This window comes from Rutidosis leptorrhynchoides, chromosome 4 (genome assembly GCF_046630445.1).
Source record: "Rutidosis leptorrhynchoides isolate AG116_Rl617_1_P2 chromosome 4, CSIRO_AGI_Rlap_v1, whole genome shotgun sequence".
NCBI classification, from domain to species: Eukaryota; Viridiplantae; Streptophyta; class Magnoliopsida; order Asterales; family Asteraceae; genus Rutidosis; species Rutidosis leptorrhynchoides.
In genome coordinates this window covers 591,057,501-591,072,729 of record NC_092336.1, presented here as the reverse complement: position 1 = coordinate 591,072,729, position 15,229 = coordinate 591,057,501, and positions in this window count along the sequence as shown.

Here is a 15,229-nt window from a genome sequence, read left to right as displayed (position 1 = left end):
ACCATTTATCATTCAGCAAACAAACGCCAATATATTTGGAAACTTTGGTAAAAATTTAATCATTTTCACACAAATCACCCTCAATAATTGAAATTATTCCTGATTTCTTGCAAATGAGGGCATTGCAAGATCTTAAGTGTGGGAAGGGGTTAAATTCTTTCGGATTTTAAAATTTTTTTTTACTTTATACACTTGGTTACCATTAAAAATACTAGTAAAGCAGTAGTTGTATTAGAATCTAGTGCTCTCTGATAATAAAGAACAGCCCTGGTCTTATATACTGACTACCCAATTCTAGTAAAATTTTTCAAAATTTTCAATTAAATGAACTCAAAATCATGTTTATACATATTTATGAACGATAAAACTAGGTTTTAACACCGAAATTATTGTTACCTCGGAAAGGACATAAATTAAGAAACAAACTAAAATGTTAAAATTCATTTAAAATGGAATAGAGGACGATAAAAAGGAAAATAAAAGCCAAGTGTGGGAAAATTTACCAAGTTATCTTAAACATATGTCACATATATCTGTAACAAATAACTGAAAATACTTTTGCTTTGGACTAAACTAAACTGTTTTACCCGATAAAAGAAAAGAAGAGATGGATCTACACGATGAATCAATTCCATCATTAAAAGGAAGTAAAGTCTTCCGAAAAAGACACACACTTCTTGATTTAGGTCATGAAGTTGTCGTCCAGACCAGCTGTAGGTTGACGAAAAATCTTGAAAAGTCATCACTAAAATCAGCAGGAAATCCACGGACCTCAGCATTAAACAGGGTCGCCAAGTGGTCAGATTTATCCTAACCATGAGAAGGATTTATATCGTGCAATGGGGGGGGCACCATGCAAATTAGCTGGATAAGACTAATGAATCAGATCCCCAGAAAGGATAATCTCCTTAAAGATTAAAAATCAGCTTTTAAGACTGATATTACTCAATCCTAGAGATTGACCTTAAAGATTGAGAATTCAAACTCATGGAATTCAATGATATCTAAACTTGAGCTTGAACGAGAAAATATTTTGATCAAAATTACAAACCGATTTGTTTTCTGAAAACCCTATTTTCAATGCGTTCATTACCATTGAACGTAAAATCCTAGGAATTCACCTGGAATTCATTAGGTCACCTGAACTAAAACGGGTGTCAACCGTAAGAACGGTGGTTGCATAGTGGTCAAAGACAGGACCTTGTGCCATACCGAAAAATCATAAGGGTGAGCTTTACTATTGCTCCTACCAAGGATAGTAATTGCGTCCGACACGTTATAGACCATAATTAAAAGCATGTCAGGGGACATTGCCTTAACAGTTGCTTGTTCAAAGCTTTCCTTTACAATCGGACGGTAGTTTACCGAAAGGTAATATACGGGATAAGTAAACTGGACGTGTTGCTTTCCAAATACAAGGTTAGCAAGTGGGTGACACAAAACCATAAGTTTTGAGCTAAAATTTTCAAATCTGAAACCCACCAAACCCACAAAAATATTTTGCAAACACCGGTAAAGGGTTATTCCGGAAAACTTATCTAGGGTAAAAACTAGATTAAATTTTCAAAAGATCAAATGTTTTCATAAAGATCCAATTTCCTTAATGGATCTAAATTTTTATAGTCATGTGGGACTGTAAACCATATCGTTACTACCATTGTTTATATCACCGTATAGAAATCACTGATGTACAAAGTGTGAAGAATAAAGAAGTGATTCTAGTATTTCAAGACGATATTGCTTGAGGACAAGCAACGCTTAAGTGTGGGAATATTTGATAATGCTAAAAACGAACATATATTTCATAGCATTATTCCTCAAGAAAGACAAGCTTTTAGTTGCAATTGTTCTATTTACAAGTGATATTCGTTTAAATAATAAAAGGTGAAGACAAAAGACAGATTCGACGAATTGAAGACGCAAACGACCAAAAAGCTCAAAAGTACAAAAGACAATCAAAGAGGTTCCAATTATTGATAAGAAACGTCTCGAAATTACAAGAGTACAAGATTCAAAACGCAAAGTACAAAATATAAAATTGTACGCAAGGACGTTCGAAAATCCGGAACCGGGACCAGAGTCAACTCTCAACGCTCGACGCAACGGACTAAAAATTACAAGTCAACTATGCACATAAATATAATATAATATTTAAATAATTCTTATAATTATTTATATATTATAATAAATAATAAAAACCGTCAAGGGACTGAGCTGTAATTTCATTCTCCGCGACTCGCGGAGTTTGAAGGCAAAAATGCCGCGAGTCGCGGAGCCCCAAAAGTCGAATTTTCCTATAAAAGCAACCGAATTCTGATCGCAAATCATCATCTTTTTCTTCTTCTCTTATAATACTACGTAAAAATTTATATTTATATTTTAATTTTAATTTTAATTTTAATTTTAATAATAAGGGTATGTTAGCGAATGTTGTAAAGGTGTAAGTCGAAATTCTGTCCGTGTAACGCTACGCTATTTTTAATCATTGTAAGTTATGTTCAACCTTTTTATATTAATGTCTCGTAGCTAAGTTATTATTATGCTTATTTAAAACGAAGTAATCATGATGTTGGGCTAATTACTAAAATTGGGTAATTGGGCTTTGTACCATAATTGGGGTTTGGACAAAAGAACGACACTTGTGGAAATTAGACTATGGGCTATTAATGGGCTTTATATTTGTTTAACTAAATGATAGTTTGTTAATGTTAATATAAAGATTTACAATTGGGCGTCCCTATAAATTACCATATACACTCAATCGGACACGATGAGCGGGGTATTTATATGTACGAATAATCGTTCATTTAACCGGACACGGGAATGGATTAATAACCACTAGAATAATTAAAACAGGGGTGAAATTTTGTACAAGGACACTTGGTATAATTGATAACAAAATATTAAAACCTTGGGTTACACTCAGTCGACATCCTGGTGTAATTATTAAACAAAGTATTAAAATCTTGTTACAGTTTAAATCCCCAATTAGTTGGAATATTTAACTTCGGGTATAAGGATAATTTGACGAGGACACTCGCACTTTATATTTATGACTGATGGACTGTTATGGACAAAAGCCAGACGGACATATTAAATAATCCAGGACAAAGGACAATTAACCCATGGGCATAAAACAAAAATCAACACGTCAAACATCATGATTACGGAAGTTTAAATAAGCATAATTCTTTTATTTCATATTTAATTTCCTTTATTTTATATTTAATTGCACTTCTAAATATCGCATTTTTATTATTATTGTATTTAATTGCACTTTTAATTATCGTACTTTTTAATTATCGCAAGTTTATTTTATCGCACTTTTATTATTCGCAATTTCATTATCGTTATTTACTTTATGCTTTAATTTAAGTCTTGTATTCATTTTTAATATTTTACATTTGGTTTTAACTGCGACTAAAGTTTTAAAATCGACAAACCGGTCATTAAACGGTAAAAACCCCCCTTTATAATAATAATATTACTTATATATATATATATTTGTATTTTTATAAAAGTAAACTAATATAGCGTTAAGCTTTGTTTAAAGATTTTCCCTGTGGAACGAACCGGACTTACTAAAAACTACACTACTGTACGATTAGGTACACTGCCTATAAGTGTTGTAGCAAGGTTTAAGTATATCCATTCTATAAATAAATAAATATCTTGTGTAAAATTGTATCGTATTTAATAGTATTTCCTGCAAAAATTTAATAGTATTTTATACCACTCCGCTACCGCATCAACCACCGAATAATCAAATGACGATTTTCTTCGAAACAATCACAATGATAATGAGAAGTAACATAAACAAGTACCATCTATTAACTTAGACAACATCTATTAACTAAGATCTTCATAAATGTGCAACTGCAAGTAACAGTTTGCCTTAACTTAGACAACATCTATTAACTTCTTCATACTTCGTCAGCATCTATAGTACTTACGCACTAGAAAAAAGAACCATCCAACAGACGATAAAAGTGAACGTCTATGCAGTCTTAGGTAAGACTCGTGTTTCTTGTTCTCGTGACAATATCACGATTTTGATGTACGATTCATTGTTCTTTAAATTGTGCAACTTCCTTTTATGGAAAAAACTGCATCTACCTAAAAATAATAAAAGGCCTACCTCTATATGTTTATAGATAATAATCATCCAAATCTCATTTATTGTTGACACCCAAAAGCAGACGCATTCTAGCATCACAAAGATTAATGAGGGAAACTACAGCCCATAACTTTAAATTTAAGCAGCTATTTGATAAACACACATGCAAAAAATATATCTATGTAACATCCCAACCCGTAATACAAACGATCACGTGGAAATATCAATTAATTTTTTTTTTGCTGGAACAGCATATGGCGCGGCTCGCCATATGGCCGCGCGGCGCGCCAAACTGGCCTGTCCAAAAAGTCATGAAATGCGAAAATGTTTGACCACTTCCCGACGTATTTAGACAAAACGCTTTTAACCATACATTAATATATGTAGAACTAACACGTTCCATTAATAAAATTAGTTTTACGAAGACCGGGCCCACATCGGCCATTTTACGGCTTTCGTACGAAAATACAAGTTTTCAACCACATGATTTGTAATACAAAATAAAGGCCGAGCATGGCAATTGGGGATACGCTACCCAATCCTAATTAATCCAAAAGCAAGCCTTCTAAAGAAACTACGCAAGTCCACTAGTCCCCGCTTACCCGAGCCTCCGCATCCATGCAATCTATAAAAAAAAGTCAACAACGAGAGGGTAAGCTAACGCTTAGTGAGTGAGAATATACTACATACATATATATGCATAAAATGGACACGCCACACAATATCAAATAACACATACCGGATCATCCGAGCATATAGCAAGCAAAACTAAGCTTACCGTACAATTGCGACACCACTAGCTACAACATCAATGTAAGTTCACTCACAACGTTATGAACAACACTACCAAGCTACACCCGAAGGGCTATCTACAACATATCAATATCAAAACATAAGATAATATAATATCCCCGAACCTACAACCCAAAGTTAACCACTTAACCTTAACCATAAGATGACCGTATAAACCGAGTCACCATGAATCCGCTCGAACCGAAATTCACAACTTACGAGAAGACGACCGTATAAGCCGAGTCATCATGAATCTACACTAACCGAGGTTCATTACCCTAAACAATAAGATGACCGCCAAACCGAGCCATCATGAACCTATATGTGAAGTGATCTCTATAATCGAGAACCGCTTCACCCAACCCGCACCCATCCTACACATACATATGCACATAGGATATTAACACTCACCTTGAAGTCTTGATGGATGCCAAAACAAAGTCTGCAATCGCCGATGGAATGTACCTATTCCATTTATTACATAACAAGTAACACAATTAGGGTGGATATACAAATCAACCCAAATTGACAACTAGTGCAATTTCGACCCAAATGCACTTTCAAGCACAAACCGCGCCCAAACTAACCAATAATCACTAACACAAGTGAGAATGGTTCTAATATGTCAATTAAACCCAATCATAGGTGTTAAACACCTATCTTGCCCAAAATGACACTTAAACCCTAATTTTGACCCAAAGGAGTCAACATCGCGCCATTAGCGAGTTTTGACACCAAAACATATTTAACTCGGTTTTATACTTCAACTTAATCCATTTTAAGTTTATAAACCTTATTAAATCGACAATTGGGTCATAATCATCACCAAACCCTAATTTTGACTCAAGTCAAAATTAGTCAATCCAAATTCACCTAAAATGATTCCAACACTTTCATAATCACTAAACCTAGTGATTAAACTCAAGATTAAAGCCTAATCAAGGCCAAATCGTCAACCAACCCAAAACCCGCCAAGTGACAAGAATAACTAGTCACCATAAACCTATTTCATCATCTAAGAGGGTTTCACTACAAATCAAACTCAAACCCTAACTTGAATATCAAATCTAACAAATGTAATTCGGAGTTAGAACTTACCAATACTACCAAAACATAGCTAGGAGCGAGATGAACAACTTTAAAACTCGAGCTTTGGCGAGAATTCGACTCCTTCTTCTCCAAATCAAGCTCTCTCACTCTCTCACTCTTCCTCTCTCTCTAGATGTGGATGAGAGTGTTTGTGTGGGTGAGAAATGAGCTCCAATGGAGTTCTAGATCAGTTTTGGTGACCCTAAACCGACCCTAAATGAAAAGACCAAAGTACCCCTCATTTAGACCTTTTAAAAAGGCTGAAAATTGCATCAGACGGGTTCGGCGCGCAGCGCCAAAAGGTGGAGCTCCGCTCCAACCTACAGGTCAGTTTTCAGAAACTTGTTTTGGCCATAACTTTTTGACCGTAGCTCCGTTTTCGATGAATCAAATATCGTTGGAAACGTAATAAGATTTCCTTTCCAATGGTAATGCTTTGAAACATCAACACAAACTTTATTTGGGGTTGAATAGATACGTACACACCTTGTCATTTCAGACAACGTCCAGTTTCCTTCGGCGTTCGAGCAAGCAACACGTACACTTCATACCCACATCGTACACTATAAATACATTATGTACAATAAATATTTGGGTCTTACAACTCTCCCCCACTTAAACTCGATCACGTCCTCGTGATCTTCTCCACTTAACCAATCCGGAACTACTCAACGGCCCTCAATCATAAGTTCCAATCCGAACTTTCCTAGACAATTCTTCCTAATGAATCACCTTTAACAACTAAAATCGTCACCCGCGATATCAAAACCACAATCCGAGCACCAAAACCTGCTCAATTCCCCATATCGGGAAAAACTCAACCAATCTCGTACCGAGATATCAATTCCTTAGCGTACCTTTACCAAGGACAACGCTAAATGCGACCAAGTCTCAACCTAAAGTCAACAATCCGAACGTTGAAGATCGAACCACATGAATCCTTACGGATTACACTTACCACTAAACATCCTTTGTAGTGCGCAATACAACCAATACGCCACTATCCTAACATCATAAGCAACGGCTAAAACCAAAAGCGCCCAAAACGACTATGGCAACGCTAATCCTAAGGTGTCCAAAATTGACTATTGTCACACCCGTAACATCATGTGAGCGAAACACGGCTATCGCAATCACTTAATCACACAACATGGCCCTCACGACCCCACCATCGGCGTATAAAACCACCGTTAGTTCACACAACGTGGTCCTTACGACCCCACCATTGGCGTATAAAACAACCAATAGATCACACATCCAACAACATGAAGGCTGGCAGAAAACTACACGCGACCCACTTCCCAAATCTCAACACCGGATGAAGTCAGCGGACCCCGTCAACGGTCATGCTTCACCGATATAACACTACACCCATGATGAAGTCAGCGGACCCCGAAGGTCATGCTTCACCAATCAACGATCTCATGATGAAGTCAGCGGTCCCCGAAGGTCATGCTCCACCCATCAACGATCCCATGATGAAGTCAGCGGACCCAGAAGGTCATGCTTCACCAATCAACGATCTCATAATGAAGTCAGAGGACCCCGAAGGTCATGCTCCACCAATCCACGATCCCATGATGAAGTCAGCGGACCCAGAAGGTCATGCTTCACCAATCAATGATCTCATGATGAAGTCAGAGGACCCCGAAGGTCATGCTCCACCAATCCACGATCCCATGATGAAGTCAGCGGACCCAGAAGGTCATGCTTCACCAATCAACGATCTCATGATGAAGTCAGAGGACCCCGAAGGTCATGCTCCACCAATCCACGATCCCATGATGAAGTCAGCGGACCCAGAAGGTCATGCTTCACCAATCAATCATCTCATGATGAAGTCAGAGGACCCCGAAGGTCATGCTCCACCAATCCACGATCCCATGATGAAGTCAGCGGACCCAGAAGGTCATGCTTCACCAATCAATGATCTCATGATGAAGTCAGAGGACCCCGAAGGTCATGCTCCACCAATCCACGATCCCATGATGAAGTCAGCGGACCCAGAAGGTCATGCTTCACCAATCAATGATCTCATGATGAAGTCAGAGGTCCCCGAAGGTTATGCTCCACCAATCCACGATCGCATGATGAAGTCAGCGGACCCAGAAGGTCATGCTTCACCAATCAATGATCTCATGATGAAGTCAGAGGACCCTGAAGGTCATGCTCCACCAATCCACGATCCCATGATGAAGTCAGCGGACCCAGAAGGTCATGCTTCACCAATCAATGATCTCATGATGAAGTCAGAGGACCCCAAAGGTCATGCTCCACCAATCCACGATCCCATGATGAAGTCAGCGCACCTAGAAGGTCATGCTTCATCGATCACCGATACCATGATGAAGTCAGCGGACCCCGAAGGTCATGCTTCATCAATCAACGCCCTTTTGGCCTCGAACGACGAGTAGCGTAACATCGCGCTCTGCTACGCCATAGTGAATCCTAACGGATTCCACTAACCATTCACATAATCGAGCAAGAACCACCTATATCAAACATAGGCACAAAACATTAATTCTCTAAAAGAGGATCCGATACGCACATCCCTTAACCGAGGGATTTCACCTTGCTTGCCAAACACGTCCATTATCTCTCAACGAGATTTACCACATTACCACCTTGGTGATAATTCAAATCCAAAATCATAAGTACAATTTAACCGAAATTGTACCCTACCACAAATTGACCAAAACTAGGTCCCAACACAATTTTCGGATCTTACTAAAACGTCATCCAAAATCTCACACTAGAACTTCCTCGGGCGAGAGTGTAACTCCCCCACTTGGAACTACGTTCCATAACCGCATCTCGTACACCCGCACAATGCTACCAAAGGTAGACTTTACCAATAATTGGGTTCACACGGCCCATCACCATGTCTTGCTTCAACTTTGAGCATACCAAGGATCCTAACCTATCCTTAAACACTTCGAACGAAAAGTGTACCACAAATTACACGAACTATACACTCGCAATCATCCAATTGCTTTAGTTTGTCGAATTTCACCCGATCACTCTTGTACCTAAGGGTTTCACTTCGGTACCCTAAGTACAATGTAACCGCGAAACAATCCGAGTCGAACACCACGCTAGTAGGTATGAAAAGGCACTTAATGTCGCGTCACGTAGACTCCTTTACCAACATACATCGAGATCAACACTCGATTTCAAGAGTTTCAATCCACCCGACGAACCTCATGGTTCATTAACTTCAACACGAAAGCGAACACGCGCTTAACGACCGCACACCAAAACCCATTTCCATGGTTTGGTAGGAACATTTTCCAAATACTAAGGAATGCTTGGTTGCACCAAGTCTTACGCCCTTCGCCCGACAATCAAACGTCACCATAGGGTACTTCCATTCGGAACGTCACCCATATCAATAACATGTAGAACACAATTGAGACCTTAAGGGTCTCACTCGAACGAGCTTAACGACCCGGTACCAACCAAAATGCCTAAGCGCCCAAGGATTCGCACCATAGAGTCAAGGCACAACACATCACTTATACGCTCTACTGAGAGCAAACCGGAGCCATAAACGTAAACCGCCCGCTCGCTACGAATTATCTCCAATGGAGAATAAAGTTTAGCTAAGACTTACGCACATACCGCATGTTATTACAAACGAACAACATATAATTTCGTACTAAAAGTACCTGATGTAGCGCTGTTGGGCTTCCGTGCTCCACTTCCCATCATGTATTCGCGCTCTAACCTCCTAACCCGATCGTCATGCGATTCGGAACACTCTGACTTCCGGTGTCCCTCCATCCGGCAAATGAAACACCTGATTGAGCCTAAAGGCACCACCGTACAATCTTGTGCCAAATGACCCCGTTCCCCACACTTAAAGCACGTGAGCTTGTAACCCTTCTTACTCTTCTTCTTCACATTCCCGACGCCTTCAGGCGTACTTCGTGCCCTCTTACCATGAGCACCATGTAATCCTAACCTTGCAAGTACATCTTCATCATCGCTACCTCGAGGTTTGGGAAACCTCTTTTCAAACTCTTCCTTTACAACTTTAGTCACTTGGTCTCGGACCATTTCCGTCATTTGTCCTTCGACCAACTCCTTGGTTACTTCTCTAACTTTGCCGGTGAAAACCGAGACATATTGTTCAAACACAGCCTCAATCTTTAACGTTAACTCATCCTTCCCTTCGTGAATAGGCTCACTCATTCCGCATCCATCTTCTGTTTTCATTCTAAGGGATGCAAACGATTAGATCACGAACGTATAGACCACATGCACAACACTGTCCCATCTTGCTAAACACTCGTCGTACATCACTTGTTAGACATGATTTGCACCCGTAATAAGGTTTGCAAGTCCTTATTACGCATACACGCCGTATCAACTTGTTAGTACAACGAACGCCTCGCTTGATGTCATAAACAAACACAAACAAATTCTACGCGACAACAACACACGCGAGAATTATTATCACAACACAATAATATATTAATAATATCCGCATTACTAATATAAACGTTAGTCCACTTACAAACAAGGCACTAACTATAACCCATTCCGACCCGTAATCCTACAAGTCCCGCAACAAATTAAGCACACACAAAAGTCTAAGTCTAGGCACCTATCTCAAGTCACCTAAATTCCTTAGACCATGCTCTGATACCACTTGTAACATCCCAACCCGTAATACAAACGATCACGTGGAAATATCAATTAAATTTTTTTTTTGCTGGAACAGCATATGGCGCGGCGCGCCATATGGCCGCGCGGCGCGCCAAACTGGCCTGTCCAAAAAGTCATGAAATGCGAAAATGTTTGACCACTTCCCGACGTATTTAGACAAAACGCTTTTAACCATACATTAATATATGTAGAACTAACACGTTCCATTAATAAAATTAGTTTTACGAAGACCGGGCCCACATCGGCCGTTTTACGGCTTTCGTACGAAAATACAAGTTTTCAACCACATGATTTGTAATACAAAATAAAGGCCGAGCATGGCAATTGGGGATACGCTACCCAATCCTAATTAATCCAAAAGCAAGCCTTCTAAAGAAACTACGCAAGTCCACTAGTCCCCGCTTACCCGAGCCTCCGCATCCATGCAATCTATAAAAAAAAGTCAACAACGAGAGGGTAAGCTAACGCTTAGTGAGTGAGAATATACTACATACATATATATGCATAAAATGGACACGCCACACAATATCAAATAATACATACCGGATCATCCGAGCATATAGCAAGCAAAACTAAGCTTACCGTACAATTGCGATACCACTAGCTACAACATCAATGTAAGTTCACTCACAACGTTATGAACAACACTACCAAGCTACACCCGAAGGGCTATCTACAACATATCAATATCAAAACATAAGATAATATAATATCCCCAAACCTACAACCCAAAGTTAACCACTTAACCTTAACCATAAGATGACCGTATAAACCGAGTCACCATGAATCCGCTCGAACCGAAATTCACAACTTACGAGAAGACGACCGTATAAGCCGAGTCATCATGAATCTACACTAACCGAGGTTCATTACCCTAAACAATAAGATGACCGCCAAACCGAGCCATCATGAACCTATATGTGAAGTGATCTCTATAATCGAGAACCGCTTCACCCAACCCGCACCCATCCTACACATACATATGCACATAGGATATTAACACTCACCTTGAAGTCTTGATGGATGCCAAAACAAAGTCCGCAATCGCCGATGGAATGTACCTATTCCATTTATTACATAACAAGTAACACAATTAGGGTGGATATACAAATCAACCCAAATTGACAACTAGTGCAATTTCGACCCAAATGCACTTCCAAGCACAAACCGCGCCCAAACTAACCAATAATCACTAACACAAGTGAGAATGGTTCTAATATGTCAATTAAACCCAATCATAGGTGTTAAACACCTATCTTGCCCAAAATGACACTTAAACCCTAATTTTGACCCAAAGGAGTCAACATCGCGCCATTAGCGAGTTTTGACACCAAAACATATTTAACTCGGTTTTATACTTCAACTTAATCCATTTTAAGTTTATAAACCTTATTAAATCGACAATTGGGTCATAATCATCACCAAACCCTAATTTTGACTCAAGTCAAAATTAGTCAATCCAAATTCACCTAAAATGATTCCAACACTTTCATAATCACTAAACCTAGTGATTAAACTCAAGATTAAAGCCTAATCAAGGCCAAATCGTCAACCAACCCAAAACCCGCCAAGTGACAAGAATAACTAGTCACCATAAACCTATTTCATCATCTAAGAGGGTTTCACTACAAATCAAACTCAAACCCTAACTTGAATATCAAATCTAACAAATGTAATTCGGAGTTAGAACTTACCAATACTACCAAAACATAGCTAGGAGCGAGATGAACAACTTTAAAACTCGAGCTTTGGCGAGAATTCGACTCCTTCTTCTCCAAATCAAGCTCTCTCACTCTCTCACTCTTCCTCTCTCTCTAGATGTGGATGAGAGTGTTTGTGTGGGTGAGAAATGAGCTCCAATGGAGTTCTAGATCAGTTTTGGTGACCCTAAACCGACCCTAAATGAAAAGACCAAAGTACCCCTCATTTAGACCTTTTAAAAAGGCTGAAAATTGCATCAGACGGGTTCGGCGCGCCGCGCCAAAAGGTGGAGCGCCGCTCCAACCTACAGGTCAGTTTTCAGAAACTTGTTTTGGCCATAACTTTTTGACCGTAGCTCCGTTTTCGATGAATCAAATATAGTTGGAAACGTAATAAGATTTCCTTTCCAATGGTAATACTTTGAAACATCAACACAAACTTTATTTGGGGTTGAAAAGATACGTACACACCTTGTCATTTCAGACAACGTCCAGTTTCCTTCGGCGTTCGAGCAAGCAACATGTACACTTCATACACACATCGTACACCATAAATACATTATGTACAATAAATATTTGGGTCTTACAATCTAATACACAGATTTAGTTTTCGCATACTCACATGGTTTCCTATTGCAAACACTTTTTGCCCAACAAGCAAGTCGGCGGACACACCAACTGGTATTGGTCTCAATTTATCTTCAGGTGCATCGATACGAAGTACTGCAACATCCTTATCTTGGTCAAACCCAACAACTTGTGCATCAAATGTGGATTGATCAGCAAGAGTTACCCTAAATACACATAATTTAACTCAATGATAGCAAGTAGAAGAAAATAATATAAATGCCATAGACATTTCTAACAGAACCTAATCATGATAATGTAACCACCAAATCAGATTATACTCCAGTTTATGTCAACATGAATAGCAAAATAAAGATCAACCAAGCTATTAGACAGGGGGAAATAGTCTATTTTTAAAATTATAATCATATGGATTCTAGACAACTGACAGATCCTTCCATATACAATGGATCACTCAAAAAGTCTTCATAATACTGCCATGAATTATTTCAACATTCTTATATAATACATTTGCAAAAAAAATACTTATGCGCATAACAAAGAAAATACATATGATGGATGATAAATGAGGCATCAATAAGTAATTTATTGTTCTTTAGTTCATTATCTCTTATGAGTCAACAAATGAGTCAACAAATGAGTCACAATTCGTTCAACTCATTATCCACACTTTGAATCCTAAGTACACAAACATATTCACTCCAATATTCCATAGCACGAGAAGAGCTAAAGAGGGAATATGTAACCAACCTGAGATCAGACGCACCTCGAATAACATGATAATTTGTAACAATGTGACCTTTCTTATCCCAAACAAAACCTGATCCAGATCCCTGAGGGACCTCCAGTACATCTAAAGTAAACGCATCCTGCCTGTACATAAAAACACCTAGATTTAGCATTCATTTCAACATATGCATCCACTAATGATCACTAAAAAGATATATACATAAACATATACGGATATAAATCAGTAATAAACAACAAAAATGGAAGTACCTAGAAGCTAAATTAGTGATATAAACAACATAAGAAGTATTTTCCTGAAACAAATGAACAGTAGTGAGTTCAGTTTGAGTTTCAAAATCAAGTCTTGAAACAACCTGATATATTGTGGGTTCATCTCAAACCATTACAGTTTAAAGAAAAATATCACAAAATTAATTAATTAGTTATAGTATATCAGTAGTCTAATATTTCATTTATCTTACAGTTATCATTGAGACAAAAAATCAAACACCTAGTGTGCAACATCTTATAAATAGAAAATCATTCATCATGTACACATAACTATACTCAGATTGAAAAAATTTACTAATTACTAGAAAGATCATGTAAGAACTATATCAACTCTCAGTTCTATGAATTGATTTTAAGTATCTAATTTTACAAATGAAGATCACTTAATTCATATAGAGACTTAGCTAAATTCTTAATTCATATAAAAACAAGAGACTTAGCTAAATTCCTAATTCATATAACAAAGAAGAGACTTAATTCATAAAACAAGAAGAAACCTGTTAGAATTCATCCATTTGTTCTTCGATAAACTTCGATACTTTTCAATTGATTAACAGAACCACCGAACAATCAAATGACGATTTTCTTCGAAACAATCACAATGATAATCAGAAGTCTTCTTTTACACTCAGATTTTAAAATTACAGTTTAGATCGATGGAACCTTCGTGGTCTCGGAATCATGATTTTGAAGCTTTCTATTTGAGTCCGTAACGTGAAATCAAAATCATGTTATAAGGATCTGAGATTGGATAAGATATCAGTTAAAGGAGATGAACTGAAGAACGTATGAACTGAACCATAACTGCAGTCTTTTATTTCCTTTTCTTTTATTGCTAAGGAAAATTAAATTATGAAAATGACCAAAATACCCCTCCGTGTTTTTTAGTATAAAATTGGAATTTTTAAAATGTGAGGCCCATATTCAATTATTCAGTTTGTACCCCATTTAGTGCTTATCTATGAATTGGTCCACTATATATATATATATATATATATATATATTTTCCCACCATCCTCTTTCAATTTTCATCACATTTAATATTTTTCTTTTCAAAAAAGTCTACATTACAATATTTTATTGAAACATGTATTTCGCATATATATTTAACGAAATTAATCCCGTAAAGAGAACTCATATTTTGATAATAATATAATAATAATAATAATAATAATAATAATAATAATAAATAATAATCATCATAAGGGGCTTAGAATTTTTTTCTTTAATTTTAATTTTTTTTAAGCTTGAA